Below are 15261 nucleotides of genomic sequence, written 5' to 3' on the forward strand. Positions count from 1 at the left end.
TGTACTTCTCTCCACTTTATCTCTCTCCAAGCTTTGATAAATCTCCCCCTGGATGTGAGAAGCAATGTTTTATTATAGTGTTATTTCATGCGTAGTAGTTTATATGCGGCCGGCCTTCAATGACAGCGCAGTCACACCGCTAGCTGTATACCGCTATGCAGTGTCAGTGTGCACAACCGTGGGGCAGCGCAGCAGGGACATGGGGCGCTATCCATCATGTCCCTGAGAGCAGCACACACACAACCGGGCAGCCGCAGCAGCACTGGTCTGGAGGAAAGAGGATGGATGACTGTGTTGCTGGCTGCTGCTGCTGTGTGTACAGGCAGGGAGTGTCGGAGGCAGGCTGTGCTGTGCTACTGATGTCACTGGCAGGGAGGGCGGAGCGCCGGGGCAAGGAGGAGGCTTGGTGCTGCTGCTGGTGGTGGCTGCAGAAGGAGAAGACAAGGAGTAGGTGGAAGATGGTGGAATCAGAGGTGATAGCAGCCGCCGCCGGGCTCACACCTCCCTCTCCGGGCTGTCACCCATTCACCCGCTAAGAGCAGGCTGCTGCCCCTTCCTGCTGCCAGCGTGTGATGCCGCGACCAGGCTCTGATTTACTCTGAGGGGCACAAGCCTGAAGTGCCGCGATCTGGGGATTTGTGGGTAAGTGGAGGATTTGGGCAGGGGGCAGGTAACTGTGGGGGGTGATCCATTTTATAGAAGAAGGTGTGGGCTCCCTGCCAGGCGCTGCAGGATGGGGCCGGGTGCTAAGGAGACAGATGGCCTAAGGAGGGGACGTGCAGCAGGGCTGGATGTGGGTATCTGGGCTTGGATGCAGACTGTGGGTGGGAGGCAGCATCTGCTGTTATTCATGTACACAGCGAACCCTTGCATGGCTGCTGCCGGGCAGTGTGGTGGTGGCAGGGCGCTGCAGTGCTGCCTGGCATTCCCCGTGTGACACATGAGGGATTGGGGAAGGCTGGGACAGCACTGGATAATGTTGACAGGAGCTAATTGATACATCCTGCCTGCAATCATTTTCATGTGAGGCTTAGGTCAGTATAATATGTAAGTACTAGGCAACGCACAGGTATGTCACAGACTGGCTATTACACCGTGCCCAGCCTGTCATAGAGATGCCCAGGCTCACTCTGCTGCTGTGATTAGTGTCGGCGCTGTGCTGGGAGCTGCTGCTGGAACCTGGACTTCAGACTGGAGGGGAGGGGCAGTCGGTAATTGAGCTGTATGAGCACATGGCCCTCATTGTGATGTATGTATCCGGCTATATGGGCTTGTACACCAATCAGTGATGAAGTGATTGTCCCATTGGCCTATATATCCCAAGAAGACACTCCAATATTATATATAATGTGTGTTTTATTCATTTATTATACTAAGCTGACAGCGTACTGTAGGTTTACATTTTGTTGCATTGTAAGCAGTGCTTATTTTTACAGCCCATTTCTAAGCAATTTTTAATCCAATTAAAACTTGCTGCTTATGATGATCAGTGCTCCAGCAAATCAGCCCAGAGCTGTCATGTGTTTGATAAATGACAGTTGGGAGCTGATTGGCTGGACCACCATTTATCATATGCAATCTAGTTTTAAAACTCGTTGCGTGTGATAAAGCTCGTTGATAAATCAGCCTCATAGATTAGCTGCTGAGTGAGCGATTTATGAATGGCAACATATAAATGCATATCAGCTTTGTTCAGTGAAAAGTCCTAAAGTGAGCTTGCAAAAATGTGTACGTGCCAAATTGCATCAGCATTTTACTCCAACCATTCCAGTAGTAAAAGATGCAGTACCTTGTAGAAATATACCTATTTTCTTTTCTTGGAATTTTTTTTTTTAATTAATATTTGTATGGAACTAACGTTTAAATGAACTGTCCCCATTCTAGGGAGCTTGCTGTATTTTTTATGTTTAGTCGATGTGCCCAGCACACTGAAGAGGGGCAGATGTATTAAGCCTGGAGAAGTGATAAATGTAAGGTGATAATGCACCCGCCAATCAGCTCTTAACTGTCAATTTACATATTGGATCTGATTGGCTGCTGCGTTATCACCTTGCACTTATCACTGCTTTATCACTTCACCATGCTTAATACATCTGCCCCTGAGTTCTGCAAGTTTATAGTATGTGTTGTAAATTGTAATACAGGTTTTTTTTGCTATGCAGTTGTATAGCTAGAAAAATACAGTGTCCCAGTCAATGTTTAACTACTCATGTATGAAACCTGATTGTTTTATTTGATTGATATGTTTTATTTGGGAAAAGGTGCATCCATTTTAGTCATCATTTGTGTCACACTTTCTAGGCTTAAATAAAGAGTGATCCATTTGCTCAGGGACGGGTCTGTTTTACTTTCGTTGTGCTACAGTATATAAGGAGTAATAGAAGAGAAGCGTCTTTCTTGTGATCATGTATATGCCCAGATTTATCAAGCCTTCAAGATTGACAAATTGCACGGTGATAAAGTACCAACCAACCTGCTCCTAATTGCCACGTTACAGGCTGTGGGGCAGATTTATTAAGCCTGGTGAAGTGATAAAGTGGAAGGTGATAACGCACCAGCGAATCAGCTCCTAACTTAAATGTTACAGGCTGAGGGGCAGATTTATTAAGCCTGGTGAAGTGATAAAGTGGAAGGTGATAACGCACCAGCGAATCAGCTCCTAACTTAAATGTTACAGGCTGAGTTTGAAAAATGACAGTTAGAAGCTGACTGGCTGGTGTGTTATCACCTTCCACTTTATCACTTCACCAGGCTTAATAAATCTGCCCCTGAGTTTGAAAAATGACAGTTAGAAGCTGACTGGCTGGTGTGTTATCACCTTCCACTTTATCACTTCACCAGGCTTAATAAATCTGCCCCTGAGTTTGAAAAATGACAGTTAGAAGCTGACTGGCTGGTGTGTTATCACCTTCCACTTTATCACTTCACCAGGCTTAATAAATCTGCCCCTAAGCTTGAAAAATGACAGTTTCGAGCTGATTGGCTGGTACTTTATCACCGTGCAGTTTATCACTCTCCAAGGCTTGATAAATCTTGGCAGTAATATGAAATGCAGCCACGTGACATACAGTACATTCTTTTTTGTTGTAAACTATATGGACTATATTTGACTGCCTACGGTATAGTGTAAGACAAAATCTAAATTGGTCATAGCCGAGTTACAGCTTTTGTATATATTACCCCTCTTTTGTTTTTGATCTATTATTGAATCATCAATCAGGCATACTGTATTAGAAGAGGAAGTTTTAATGAACTATCCGTTTTTTTAATTAAAAGTCACACGTCACACAGGTCTTCTTTAGTGTGCGACAGTGAAATGAAGAAATATATCTCAGAAGTTGAAATATTACAATTACTGTTTCCCGGAAAAAGTTTGCTGGTTCTACCTTCAAACTCTTATGTGCTGACAGGACAGTAGCGAGGGGTGTGCAACTGTGCAGTCACCCAGGGTGCAAGTCTGAGAGAACTTGCTCATCACTGCCCTCATAGCACCTGCTCCTTCTTTCGGGGTGCCACTCCCAACTCATGACATCACATGCTGATGTGAAGTACTCTGCTGTGACCCTGAGAGCTGATGCAGGGTTGGTAGCACAATCTGCAAAAACAGTTACTCTATTTTTTTTACGACTGTATTTTGTATCTCCGCACATATTTGGAGCTGTATGTATCTACATTATATGCACCCACCTAGCCTATGACGAGCATTTTCATCTGCCCTGTAGTCAGGGCCAGCAACAGAAATCTTGGGGCCTGGTACAGTGATATATCTGGGGCCCCCTCAGATTTTTATATATATATAATATTATATCTCTTAAAGAATTTGCTGCGCTATATAAGACACTGTTAATAAAACAAATGTGTATTTATTTATCTATACACGTATATAAATATGTATATCTCACCTTCTTCCCCCACACACACCACAGTTTGTGTCTCCTCAATTACTCCATGCTGTATTCCCGGCTCCCCTACCCTATCCCAAAGCTCTGTATCCCCTCACCAAGCCACTCTTACCCTGGGGAGAGACTCACCTGCACTGCATGCCCAGTATCCAGATCCTCACACCGCACAGCAAGTACCACATGCGGCCCTCACACCCCACCAGAAAAGGTTGGCGCAGGGCATGGGAATCCTGGCCAGTGGAGCTGCTGAAATGTCCCGTAACTGCCTGCAACAGAGCTGGCGACGGAAGAGCGGGTTCAACTCGTGCTGCACAGTCCTATTTGGACAGGACGACTCCCATCCCTGCTGGGCACTAAGCGGCGCATACTTAAGGCCCCTCTAATCCTTGGGGCCCCATACAGGTGTCCCCTTTGAACCCCCCTGTCGTCAGCCCTACCTGTAGTAGGTGCAATAGATACCCCTGACAGGCATAATTGCTCTTATGCATGAGATGCGTTTGCATGTAAACGCCCTTACTAAATTTTGCCTCTGTGCCCTTTATTATGCAATAGAAACTTCTTTCTTATGTCACTGTAGTTGTAATTCAATGAGAAATATTGTTAGTTAAGAGGAATAAAGAAGAACATTCTTAGTGGGCAGCATGAAGAGCTAGTCATGCGCTCTACAGCAGAATAGATGAAGACCGATAGATGGGAGTGTCATTAGCCAGTCACAAGAGTCTTCCCACACTGCACATTTGTGACTGGCTGGCGACTAGGTGAGTATTGGGGGCTGTCTGCTTTGATTACAGCGCAATAGAGGCTAAGGGGTCTATTTACTAAGCCTTGGATGGAGATAAAGTCGCTGGAGATCAGCGGTGCAAGTAGGTGGGTACGGCGTACCCTTAAGAATTTAGCCGTGGGTATGCCGTACCCACCGCCGCCAGGCTGCCGCTCCCTCCCTCCCGCCGCTGCTGCTCACTGCGCCGCTGCTGCTTGAGGGGAGGAGAGCGCAGCATCCGCCTCTCCTGCCATTCAGTGTCTACCTTCAATTCAGCGCCGGCCCGTGAGCCAATCAGAGCTCGCGGTCCGGCAGCCAAGGCTCCTGATTGGCTGCTGGACCGCAAGCTTTGATTGGCTCACGGATCGGCACCTAATTGAAGGCAGACACCCGCACTGCAGCCGGAGACTGAGGGGCGGGAGAGGCGCACGCTGCTCTCTCCTCCCCTAAAACACAGGACAGCAGCATCGGTAAGCAGCAGGGGAAGGGGGGGTGGTGGCACTGTGAGGACATGTGTACCTGGTACTGGGGGCATATCTGGCACTGCGGGGACATGTGTATCTGGCACTGGGGCATATCTGGCACTGGGGGCATCTCTGTATCTGGCACTGGGGGAATATCTGCACTGGGGGGCATTTCTGTATCTGGCACTGGGGGCATATCTGGCACTGTGGGGGCATTTTTGTATCTGGCACTGGGGGAATATCTGGCACTGGGGGGATATGTGTATCTGTGTGTCCCTTCACAACTGTGGGGATAGTGGTTTATCCATCCATATATATAGTATTCTCAGCAAATTCTATAATTTTATTATAAATCATTTCATTCAGCATCTTTTAGGATAATTATGTATTCTGGTAATCTTGGTACAGGGGAATTTCTCTAACTGATAAGTATTAATGGTCTATCTACTTCATTTTAAATCTATTTCTTGGGTATGCACACAGCTTTTGGACTTCAAATTACTGTTCCAAAGGATTATTCTTTGTCACCTCCCTAATATTTCCCTCGTAATATGTAGATTAAGTCAAATATTTGTTTTGCACTGGTGACTTATAGCAGAAATGGTCCCTGCTTAAACAGCACAATATGGAAAGACTATTGTACATTTGGGGTATGATATACGTTACAGACAGGATGCTGGGGGTCACATGACCGACCGCAGTGTGCAGACAGGGAATGAGGTAAGTAATTTACCCTTCCCCTGCCCTCTAACCCTAACCTGCCTGGGGTGGCGGCCAGGGCTAAGGACACAGGTGCTATCCAGAAAAGGTGTCCTCCCTCTGGTGCTTAACCATAACCCCCCGTTCCCTCATATCCTAGGTCCTAGCCCTAACACTCACCCCAATACTTACCTTCGGTATGGTGGCTGTTGGCGTTCCGACGTCAGAATGCGAGTGGTGTCGGGATTCCGGCGTCACTCACCTGACCACCGACCTGACCATGACCACCGACCTGACCACCGGCACCCACAGAGCAGGGTTGTTAATCGCATGCCATTTGGAGAAACAGGATATAGCAACACAGTTTTTCTCCAATTATCTTGTGTTTTATGTCTAATCTGGTTTCAGCCATGATGGCATGCCCTACTCTGAAGATCTGTGTATGCACTTTGGTGTTAATTTACATTTGGGTGTGTGTTCCAATACTGTGGTTTGCTAACTAGAAAACCAGAGCACTCTGCAGTTATTACAAGCTCAAGACTTAAAAGGATGACTTGTTTCTCTGTCACACCTGAATGCTGAATTTCCCATACAATAGAGTGTCTCACCATGGGATCCTATAGCTTCAAAATGCCACAGTTCTGGTCTTAAAACTGCAGCTCTAAAATATAGGCGGGGTATATGCAATTGCGGTCGAATTCCCGAAATTGTAGAATTTCGGGTCATTTTCGACCAAAAAAAAAAATCGCCTATGCAATTCAGTGCTTTCCGACCAAAAAAACGGACTTTCAAAATTCGACTTTTTGAAATTCGAATTTTTGCAAATTCGACTTTTCTGCAATGATATAAGTGCTGCAATTCGACCAAAGCATATTCAATTCAAGTTTGGAAATTCGACAGCAGTGCTTTTAGACAGCAAATTCGTCATTTTCAATCCGCCACACTTTGGAGGGTGAAAACAAATAAAAAAAATTTAAACATGTTTTTTTTTGTGTTTTTTTTTTGGGGGGAATAGCAGATCTATTTATATTAGAAGGGATTAGGTACTTTTTTTTTTTTTTTTGGAGGCACAAATATTATTTTTATATTTTTAAAAATATTATTTTTTTTTTATTTTTTTTTTATGCTGGAACGGTGAAATCATAAAAAAAAATGGCGTGGGGTCCCCCCTCCAAAGCATAACCAGCCTCGGGCTCTTCGAGCTGGTCCTGGTTCTAAAAATGCGGGGAAAAAATTGACAGGGGTTCCCCCGTATTTTTAAAACCAGCACCGGGCTCTGCGCCTGGTGCTGGTGCCAAAAATACGGGGGACAAAAAGAGTAGGGGTCCCCCGTATTTTTAACACCAGCATCGGGCTCCACTAGCTGGACAGATAATGCCACAGCCGGGGGTCACTTTTATGCCGTGCCCTGCGGCCGTGGCATCAAATATCCAACTAGTCAACCCCTGGCCGGGGTACCCTGGGGGAGTGGGGACCCCTTCAATCAAGGGGTCCCCCCCCCAGCCACCCAAGGGCCAGGGGTGAAGCCCGAGGCTGTCCCCCCCCATCCAATGGGCTGCGGATGGGGGGGCTGATAGCCTTTTGTGATAATAAAAAGATATTGTTTTTTCCAGTAGTACTACAAGTCCCAGCAAGCCTCCCCCGCAAGCTGGTACTTGGAGAACCACAAGTACCAGCATGCGGGAGAAAAACGGGCCCGCTGGTACCTGTAGTACTACTGGGAAAAAAATACCCAAATAAAAACAGGACACACACACCGTCGACAGTAAAACTTTATTACACACTACCGACACACACATACTTACCTATGTTCACACGCCGACATCGGTCCTCTTCTCCATGTAGAATCCACGGATACCTGAAAAAAAAGATCAATATACTCACCTCAGCCATGGTCCAGAGATAAATCCACGTACTTGTTAAAAATAAAAAAACGCAAATACCCGCTCCATAATGGACTGAAAGGGGTCCCATGCTGACACATGGGACACCTTTCCACGAATGAGACCTGTCAGTGACAGCTGTCACAGAAAGGTCTCTAAGCCAATCAGGAAGCGCAACTTCGTTGCGCTCACCTGATTGGCTGAGCGCTGTCTGTACTGTGACAGCGCATCGCACAGCTCCCTCCATTATATTCAATGGTGGGAACTTAGCGGCTAGCGGTGAGGTCACCCGCCGGTCAGCGGCTGACCGGCGGGTGACCCCACCGCTACCCGCAAAGTTCCCACCATTGAAAGTAATGGAGCGGCTTTGCGATGCGCTGTCACAGTACAGACAGCGCACAGCCAATCAGGTGAGCGCCACGGAAGTAGCGCTTCCTGATTGGCTGAAGGGACGTCAGTGACAGGAGTCACGTGATGTCCCGGCATTCGGGAGAAAGGGGTCTGATGTGAAAGCATTGGACCCCTTTCTAGTCCGGTATGGAGCGGGTTTTTGCGGTTTTTTTTTTTTAAACAAGTACGTGGATTTTACTCTCTGGACGTGGATTTATCTCTGGACGCTGGAAGGTGAGTATAATTTTTTCACAGGTACCCTCGGATCGTCGGAGACCGTGGCAGTCGGCGTGTCAACATAGGTAAGTATGTGTGTGTCGGTAGTGTGTAATAAAGTTTTACTATCAAGGTGTGTGTGTCCTGTTTTTATTTGGGTATTTTTTTCCCAGTAGTACTACAGGTACCAGCGGACCCGTTTTTCTCCCGCATGCTGGTACTTGTGGTTCTCCAAGTACCAGCTTGCGGGGGAGGCTTGCTGGGACTTGTAGTACTGCTGGAAAAAACAATATCTTTTTATTATCACAAAAGGCTATCAGCCCCCCCATCCGCAGCCCATTGGATGGGGGGGGACAGCCTCGGGCTTCACCCCTGGCCCTTGGGTGGCTGGGGGGGGGGACCCCTTGATTGAAGGGGTCCCCACTCCCCCAGGGTACCCCGGCCAGGGGTGACTAGTTGGATATTTAATGCCACGGCCGCAGGGCACGGCATAAAAGTGACTCCCGGCTGTGGCATTATCTGTCCAGCTAGTGGAGCCCGATGCTGGTGTTAAAAATACGGGGGACCCCTACTCTTTTTGTCCCCCGTATTTTTGGCACCAGCACCAGGCGCAGAGCCCGGTGCTGGTTTTAAAAATACGGGGGATCCCTGGCCAATTTTTCCCCTGCATTTTTAGAACCAGGACCAGCTCGATGAGCCCGAGGCTGGTTATGCTTTGGAGGGGGGACCCCACGCCATTTTCTTTCCGGGTTTTTCACATTTTTTTACCGTTTTTTAAAATCGCGGCAAAATCCGCCAAATCGGCCGATTTTCGCCCGCGACTCTGGCGAATCCGTTTTTCATTGAATATGGTGAATTCCGGAAGCCACCTTCCGGGATTCACCTGTCGAATTGAGTCGAATTAAAAAACGGCGAAAATTGCCGCGAATTCGACCGCAATTGCATATACCCCTATGCCTCTAATGTACCGTATAATAGAATGTACTGGCCTTTACTAAAGAGCTGACACCCTGATTAATAAACTTTATAAATACAAAATGCACTGCACTTTGTACTACCTCCTGTATTTAGAGAAATTGGTATTACAGTTACAACTTAAAAAAAAAGTGAAATATATTAAACCACATTAACTGTAATTATATTCAGTGGTGTCTATTGTAGCATGAAATAACCTCTGAGCACTGTGACATACTGAACACCTTCTTTGACTTGGCTATTTTTCAAAATCCTTGTGTACCTGATTACAGGAACTTTTTTATTTTGCTTACTTGACTTCATAGCTGCCTAATTACTTATACTGTAATTTTATTGAGTGATATACATTTTTAATATTATTAAATAACCATAGCATGTTCTATACATAGAACATGTGTATCCTTAGGTTGCAAAACACTATGGGGGCAATTTAGTTGGTTTTTGGTCCTCTACTTTTCCCGTTTAAACGGGATGTTTACATGCCCAAACAGCAGTCAGAATTTTATTGTTTTTGGGCGGACATACATATTGCGCATGATGCACCCAAACAGCTTTAGCTGTGTAAAACAGCCGTGTTAAGTCCTGCTTTGGGCATCCAAACAGAACAAAGTGCACATTTCTCTTACGTCCTAGGGGATACGGGGAATCCATTTAGTACCATGGAGTATAGTCTGGTCCACTAGGAGCCTTGGGCACTTTAAGAATTTGATAGTGTGCACTGGCTCCTCCCTCTATGCCCCTCCTACCAGACTCAGTTTAGAAAATGTGCCCGGAGGAGCCGGTCACGCTGAAGGAAGCTCCTAAAGAGTTTTCTGTATTTCTCTTGTGTCCTAGAGGATACTGGGGTCCATTTGGTACCATGGGGTATAGACGGGTCCACTAGGAGCCTTGGGCACTTTAAGAATTTGATAGTGTGCACTGGCTCCTCCCTCTATGCCCCTCCTACCGGACTCAGTTTAGAAAATGTGTCGGTCACGCTGAAGGAAGCTCCTGAAGAGTTTTCTGCATTTATTTTCTATGTTTGTTATTTTCAGGCAGGGCTGGTTGGCACCAGCCTGCCTGCTTCGTGGGACTTAGGGGGGGGGACGGCCCAACCTCTTAAAGGGTTAATGGTCCCGTTCCCCGCTGACAGGACACTAGCTCCTGAGGGAACTATTCGCAAGTCCCACCACGGCGAGCGTACATTCCCGTAGCACGCTGCCACCCCTAACAGAGCCAGAAGAAAGAAGAGTGGTGAGTACTAAGCCGGCGCCCCGGTTAGCGGGTGGGTGGATTACTAAAGTCATTGCCAAATGGTCGGGTAACCTAATTGATGGGTTAGATACCTTGCCTCAAGGGGAGATTATTTTACTCCTGCACAGGACTCTGTGAACTTTATGGTGGAAGCCATAAAACAAATAAGGGCCATATATATGGGGAGATGTAGGGAGAGATGTGTGCTGAGCGAACCGCTCAGCACACATCTCTCCCCCCTCTCAGCACAGCGCGATGGGTGCGGAGCGTGCAGGGGGGGACGGGGGTGGGGTGCTCATTTCACCCAGCGGGTGAAATGAGCGACCTGCTAGATTGAGCCTGCATGCAGGCCAATCTAGCACCAGCGATAGCGACGTGCGGGGCTGCGCATCGCTATCGCTGTGAGGGGTACACACGGACAGATCATGCTTAAAATCTAAGAAATCTAGTCAGATTGCTTAGATTATTGCTCCGTAAGTACCCCCCTATAGGTTTGCTTAATGCACGCACCACTGCTATGGCAGTGTCAGCACGCAGGGGCTTATGGCTACGCCAGTGGAATGCTGACGCAGACTTCAGGAAAGGCGTGGAAGGCCTACCCTTGACAGGAGAGGCCTTATTTGGAGATAAACTAGACAAATTGATCTCCAAAGCTACTGCTGGTAAGTCCACACATATTCCTTCTGCAGCTACCCCAGCCAGGAAGGCTTACTTAGGTTCCAATTTACAGTCCTTTCGGACGGCCAAGTTTAAGGGCAAAACAAGAGGTTCTTCTACAGTCGCCAGAGGCGCTAGAGGCAAATTACGCAAACCAGCAACTGCCGGTTCTCAGGAATAGAGCTCAGGCTCTGCTTCCTCAAAGCCTTCAGCATGACGGTGGACCGCGATGCCTGGATGACTGGCGGGTGGGAGCCCGACTAAAATTCTTCAGTCACATCTGAACAAGTTAGATCTTATTTCCCAGGGCTACAGACTGGAGTTTCAGGAGCTCCCACCTCACAGATTCTTCAGATCAGGCTTACAAGTTTCGCAAGAGGCAAGTATAACCTTACAGGGCGCCATTCAAAAACTGGTACAGACTCAGGTCATTGTTCCAGTTCCACCTCATCTACAAAACAAGGGGTATTATTCCAACGTGTTTGTAGTACCGGAACCGGACGGTTCGGTAAGACCGATTTTGAACCTCGAGTCGTTGAACCAGTACTTATGAGTGTTCAAATTCAAGATGGAGTCTCTCAGAGTGGTGATCTCAGGTCTTGAGGAGGGGGAATTCCTAGTGTCTCTGGATATCAAGGATGCGTATCTTCACATTCCGATCTGGCCACCTCATCGGGCTTCTCTACGGTTTGCACTGCAACACTGTCTCTACCAGTTCCAAGCCCTGCCATTTGGTCTCTCCACGGCACAGAGTGTTCACCAAAGTGATGGCAGAGATTTTGTTTCTACTCCGCAAACAGGGAGTGAACATAATTCCGTACCTGGACGATCTTCTGATAAAGCCACAGTCCAGGGAGCGGTTGTTGGACAGCATTGGCCTCTCAACCAAACTACTCCTGGATTCTGAACTTACCAAAATCTCACCTGGAACTGACGTAGAGGCTTCCTTTCCTGGGAATGATACTGGACACAGAGTCTCAGAGAGTGTTCCTTCCCTTGGAAAAGGCTGTGGTAATCCAGTCGATGGTTTGGGCTGTCCTGAAGCCGACTCGGATCTCGGTGCATCTGTGCATTCACCTTTTCGGGAAAATGGTGGCCTCTTATGAGGCGCTTCAGTACAGAAGGTTTCTTGCGAGACCCTTCCAGCTGGATCTGTTGAACAAATCGTCTGGATCGCATCTTCACATGCACCAGAGGATCCGCCTGTCGCCAAGAGCTAGGATCTCCCTTCTGTGGTGGCTACAGACTTCTCACCTCGTCGAGGTTCGGGATTCAGAATTGGATTCTGCTAACCACAGACGCAAGCCTCCGAGGTTGGGGAGCAGTCACCCAGGGGGTGCAGTTTCAAGGAAGATGGTCAAGTCGGGAAGTCATCCTTCCAATAAACATCCTGGAACTCAGGGCAATCTACAACGCCCTTCTGTGGGCCTCATCTCTACTTCGGAATCAAGCCATTCAAGTCTAGTCGGACAATGTAACGGTGGTAACGTACATAAACCGACAAGGCAGAACGAAAAGCAGAGCAGCAATGTCAGAGGTGTCAAGAATTCTGCTCTGGGTGGAAAAACATGCCGTGGCGTTGTTGGCGGTCTTCTTTCCTTGAATAGACAACTGGGTAGCAGACTTCCTCTGCAGACACGACCTGCACCCAGGGGAGTGGGGCCTTCATGCTGATGTGTTCCGGTGGTTTACACTTCGGTGGGGATATCCACAAATCGACATGATGGCCTCTCAACTCAACAAGAAGCTCAAGCGTTATTGTTCCAGGTCGAGAGACCCACAAGCAGTGGCGGTAGACGCTTTGACAACTCTGTGGGTCTACCAGCTGGTGTACGTGTTTCCTCTACTTCCTCTGATCCCAAGAATTCTAAGGAGAATAAAAAGGGAAAAGGTTCAAGCAATGCTCATTGCTCCAGACTGGCCGCGAAGGGCCTGGTACGCGGATCTTCTCGAGATGCTGATCGAAGATCCGTGACCTGTACCTCTTCGCAAAGATCTTCTGCAACAGGGCCCGTTCGTCTATCAGGACTTACCGCAGCTACGTTTAACGGCATGGAAGTTGAACGGCTGATTCTAGCCAGGAGAGGGATTCCTGACAAGGTCATCCCAACTAGGGTCTTAATTCAAACCTGATCGCATGCTAGGTTTTTTCGCTGCGCTGCGATCAGGTCGGAATTGCGCATGCGTATGCACCACAATGCACACACGTATCGTACGGGTACAAAACGGATTGTTGCTGTGCGATGGATTTAACGAAGAATCCATTCGCACAGCTGATCGCAAGGAGGTTGACAGGAAGAAGGCGTTTGAGGGTGGCAACTGACCGTTTTCTGGGAGGGTTTGGAAAAACTCAGGCGTGTCCAAGCGTTTGCAGGGCGGGTGTCTGACGTCAATTCTGGTCCTGAACAGACTGAAGTGATCGCAGCGGCTGAGTAAGCCCTTAGCTACTCAGAAACTGCAGAAACTCTTTTTGTACCACTCGGCTGAACATGCGATCACACACTTGCAAAGCTAAAATACACTCCCCTGTAGGCGGCAACTATCTGATCGCAGTGCTGCAAAAAAGAGCTAGCGAGCGATCAGGTCTGAGTTAGGCCCTATGATCCAAGCCAGGAAGGGAGTAACGGCTAAACATTACCTCCATATATGGAAGAAGTATGTCTCTTGGTGTGAAAGCAGACCATATTCTGCGGTGGGGTTTCATCTGGGACGTCTCCTGCTTTTTCTGCAGTCGAGAGTGAATGTGGGCCTACGTCTAGGCTCCATTAAAGTCCAGATTTCGGCCTTGTCTATTTACTTTCAGAAACAATTGGCTTCTCTCCCTGATGTCCAGACGTTCTTGAAGGGTGTTTTGCACATCCAACTTCCCTTTGTGCCTCCCACGGCACCTTGGGATCTCCAATTTGGTTCTACACTTCCTCCAATCGGACTGGTTTGAACCGTTACAGTAGGCGAATGTAAAGTACCTTACGTGGAAGTCAGTCACACTGCTGGCCTTGGCTTCAGCAAGACGTGTGTCGGAGTGGGGGGCATTGTCTTACAAGATTCCCTACTGAATTTTCCGTTTTGAACTCAGAACTCGTCAGCAATTTCTTCCTAAGGTGGTGTCCGCGTTTCACATCAACCAACCTATTGTGGTTCCAGCTGTTACGGACGCCTCTGCCACTTCAAAGTCTTTGGATGTTGTGAGGGCTTTGAAGGTGTACGTAAAGAGGACAGCTCGTCACAGGAAATTGGACTTGCTGTTCGTTCTTTATGATCCCAATAAAATTGGGTGTCCTGCTTCAAAGCAGTCGATTGCACGCTGGATCAGGCTCACTATCCAGCATGCTTATTCCACGGCAGGATTGCCGGTTCCAAAATCTGAACAGGCCCACTCTACTAGGCCGGTGAGTTCTTCTTGGGCGGATGTCCGGGGTGTCTCGGCTTTACAGCTCTGCCGAGCAGCTACTTGGTCAGGTTCGAGCATGTTTGCAAAGTTTTACAAGTTCGATACTTTGACCTCTGAGGACCTTCAGTTTGGTCAATCAGTTCTGCAGGAACTTCAGCACTTTCCCACCCAGTTTGGGAGCTTTGATACTTCCCCATGGTACTAAATGGATTCCCAGTATCCTGTAGGACGTAAGAGAAAATAGGATTTTAATTACCTACTGGTAAATAATTTTTTTTGTCGTAGTTCGTAGGGGACACTGGGTGCCCGCCCAGTGCTTTGTTCTTCCTGCACTGTTACTTGGTTCAGTAATGTTTGGTTCAGCGGTTGCTATTCCTGGTTTCATGTTTGGTTAATATGGCTTTCCTCTTGTTATGTGTGTGCTGGTTCAAAATCTCACCACTTCCTTTTTCTATAGCCTTCTCTCAAAGTATTACCGTCTCCTCGGACACAGTTTTCTAGACTGAGTGTGGTAGGGGGGCATAGAGGGAGGAGCCAGTGCACACTATCAAATTCTTAAAGTGCCCATGGCTCCTAGTGAACCCATCTATACCCCATGGTACTAAATGGATTCTCAGTATCCCCTACGGACTACGAGAAAAGGATTTACCAGTAGGTAATTAAAATTCTATTTTTTTCTTGTGCAAACTAT

General features: G+C 47.6%; 1 protein-coding gene across 3 annotated transcripts in view; it reads left to right on the forward strand.

Moving 5' to 3' along the window:
* Nucleotides 1-378: 378 nt before the first annotated feature.
* Nucleotides 379-15261, forward strand: part of APBA1 (amyloid beta precursor protein binding family A member 1) — a 354528-nt gene continuing 339645 nt past the window's right edge. For all 3 annotated transcript variants that reach the window (XM_063913906.1, XM_063913904.1, XM_063913905.1), the window contains exon 1: nucleotides 379-642. The gene's annotated coding sequence lies outside the window, so the exon portion shown is untranslated. The remainder of the gene's footprint in view (nucleotides 643-15261) is intronic.

Source organism: Pseudophryne corroboree, chromosome 1, assembly GCF_028390025.1.
Source record: "Pseudophryne corroboree isolate aPseCor3 chromosome 1, aPseCor3.hap2, whole genome shotgun sequence".
In the NCBI taxonomy this organism is placed as follows: Eukaryota; Metazoa; Chordata; class Amphibia; order Anura; family Myobatrachidae; genus Pseudophryne; species Pseudophryne corroboree.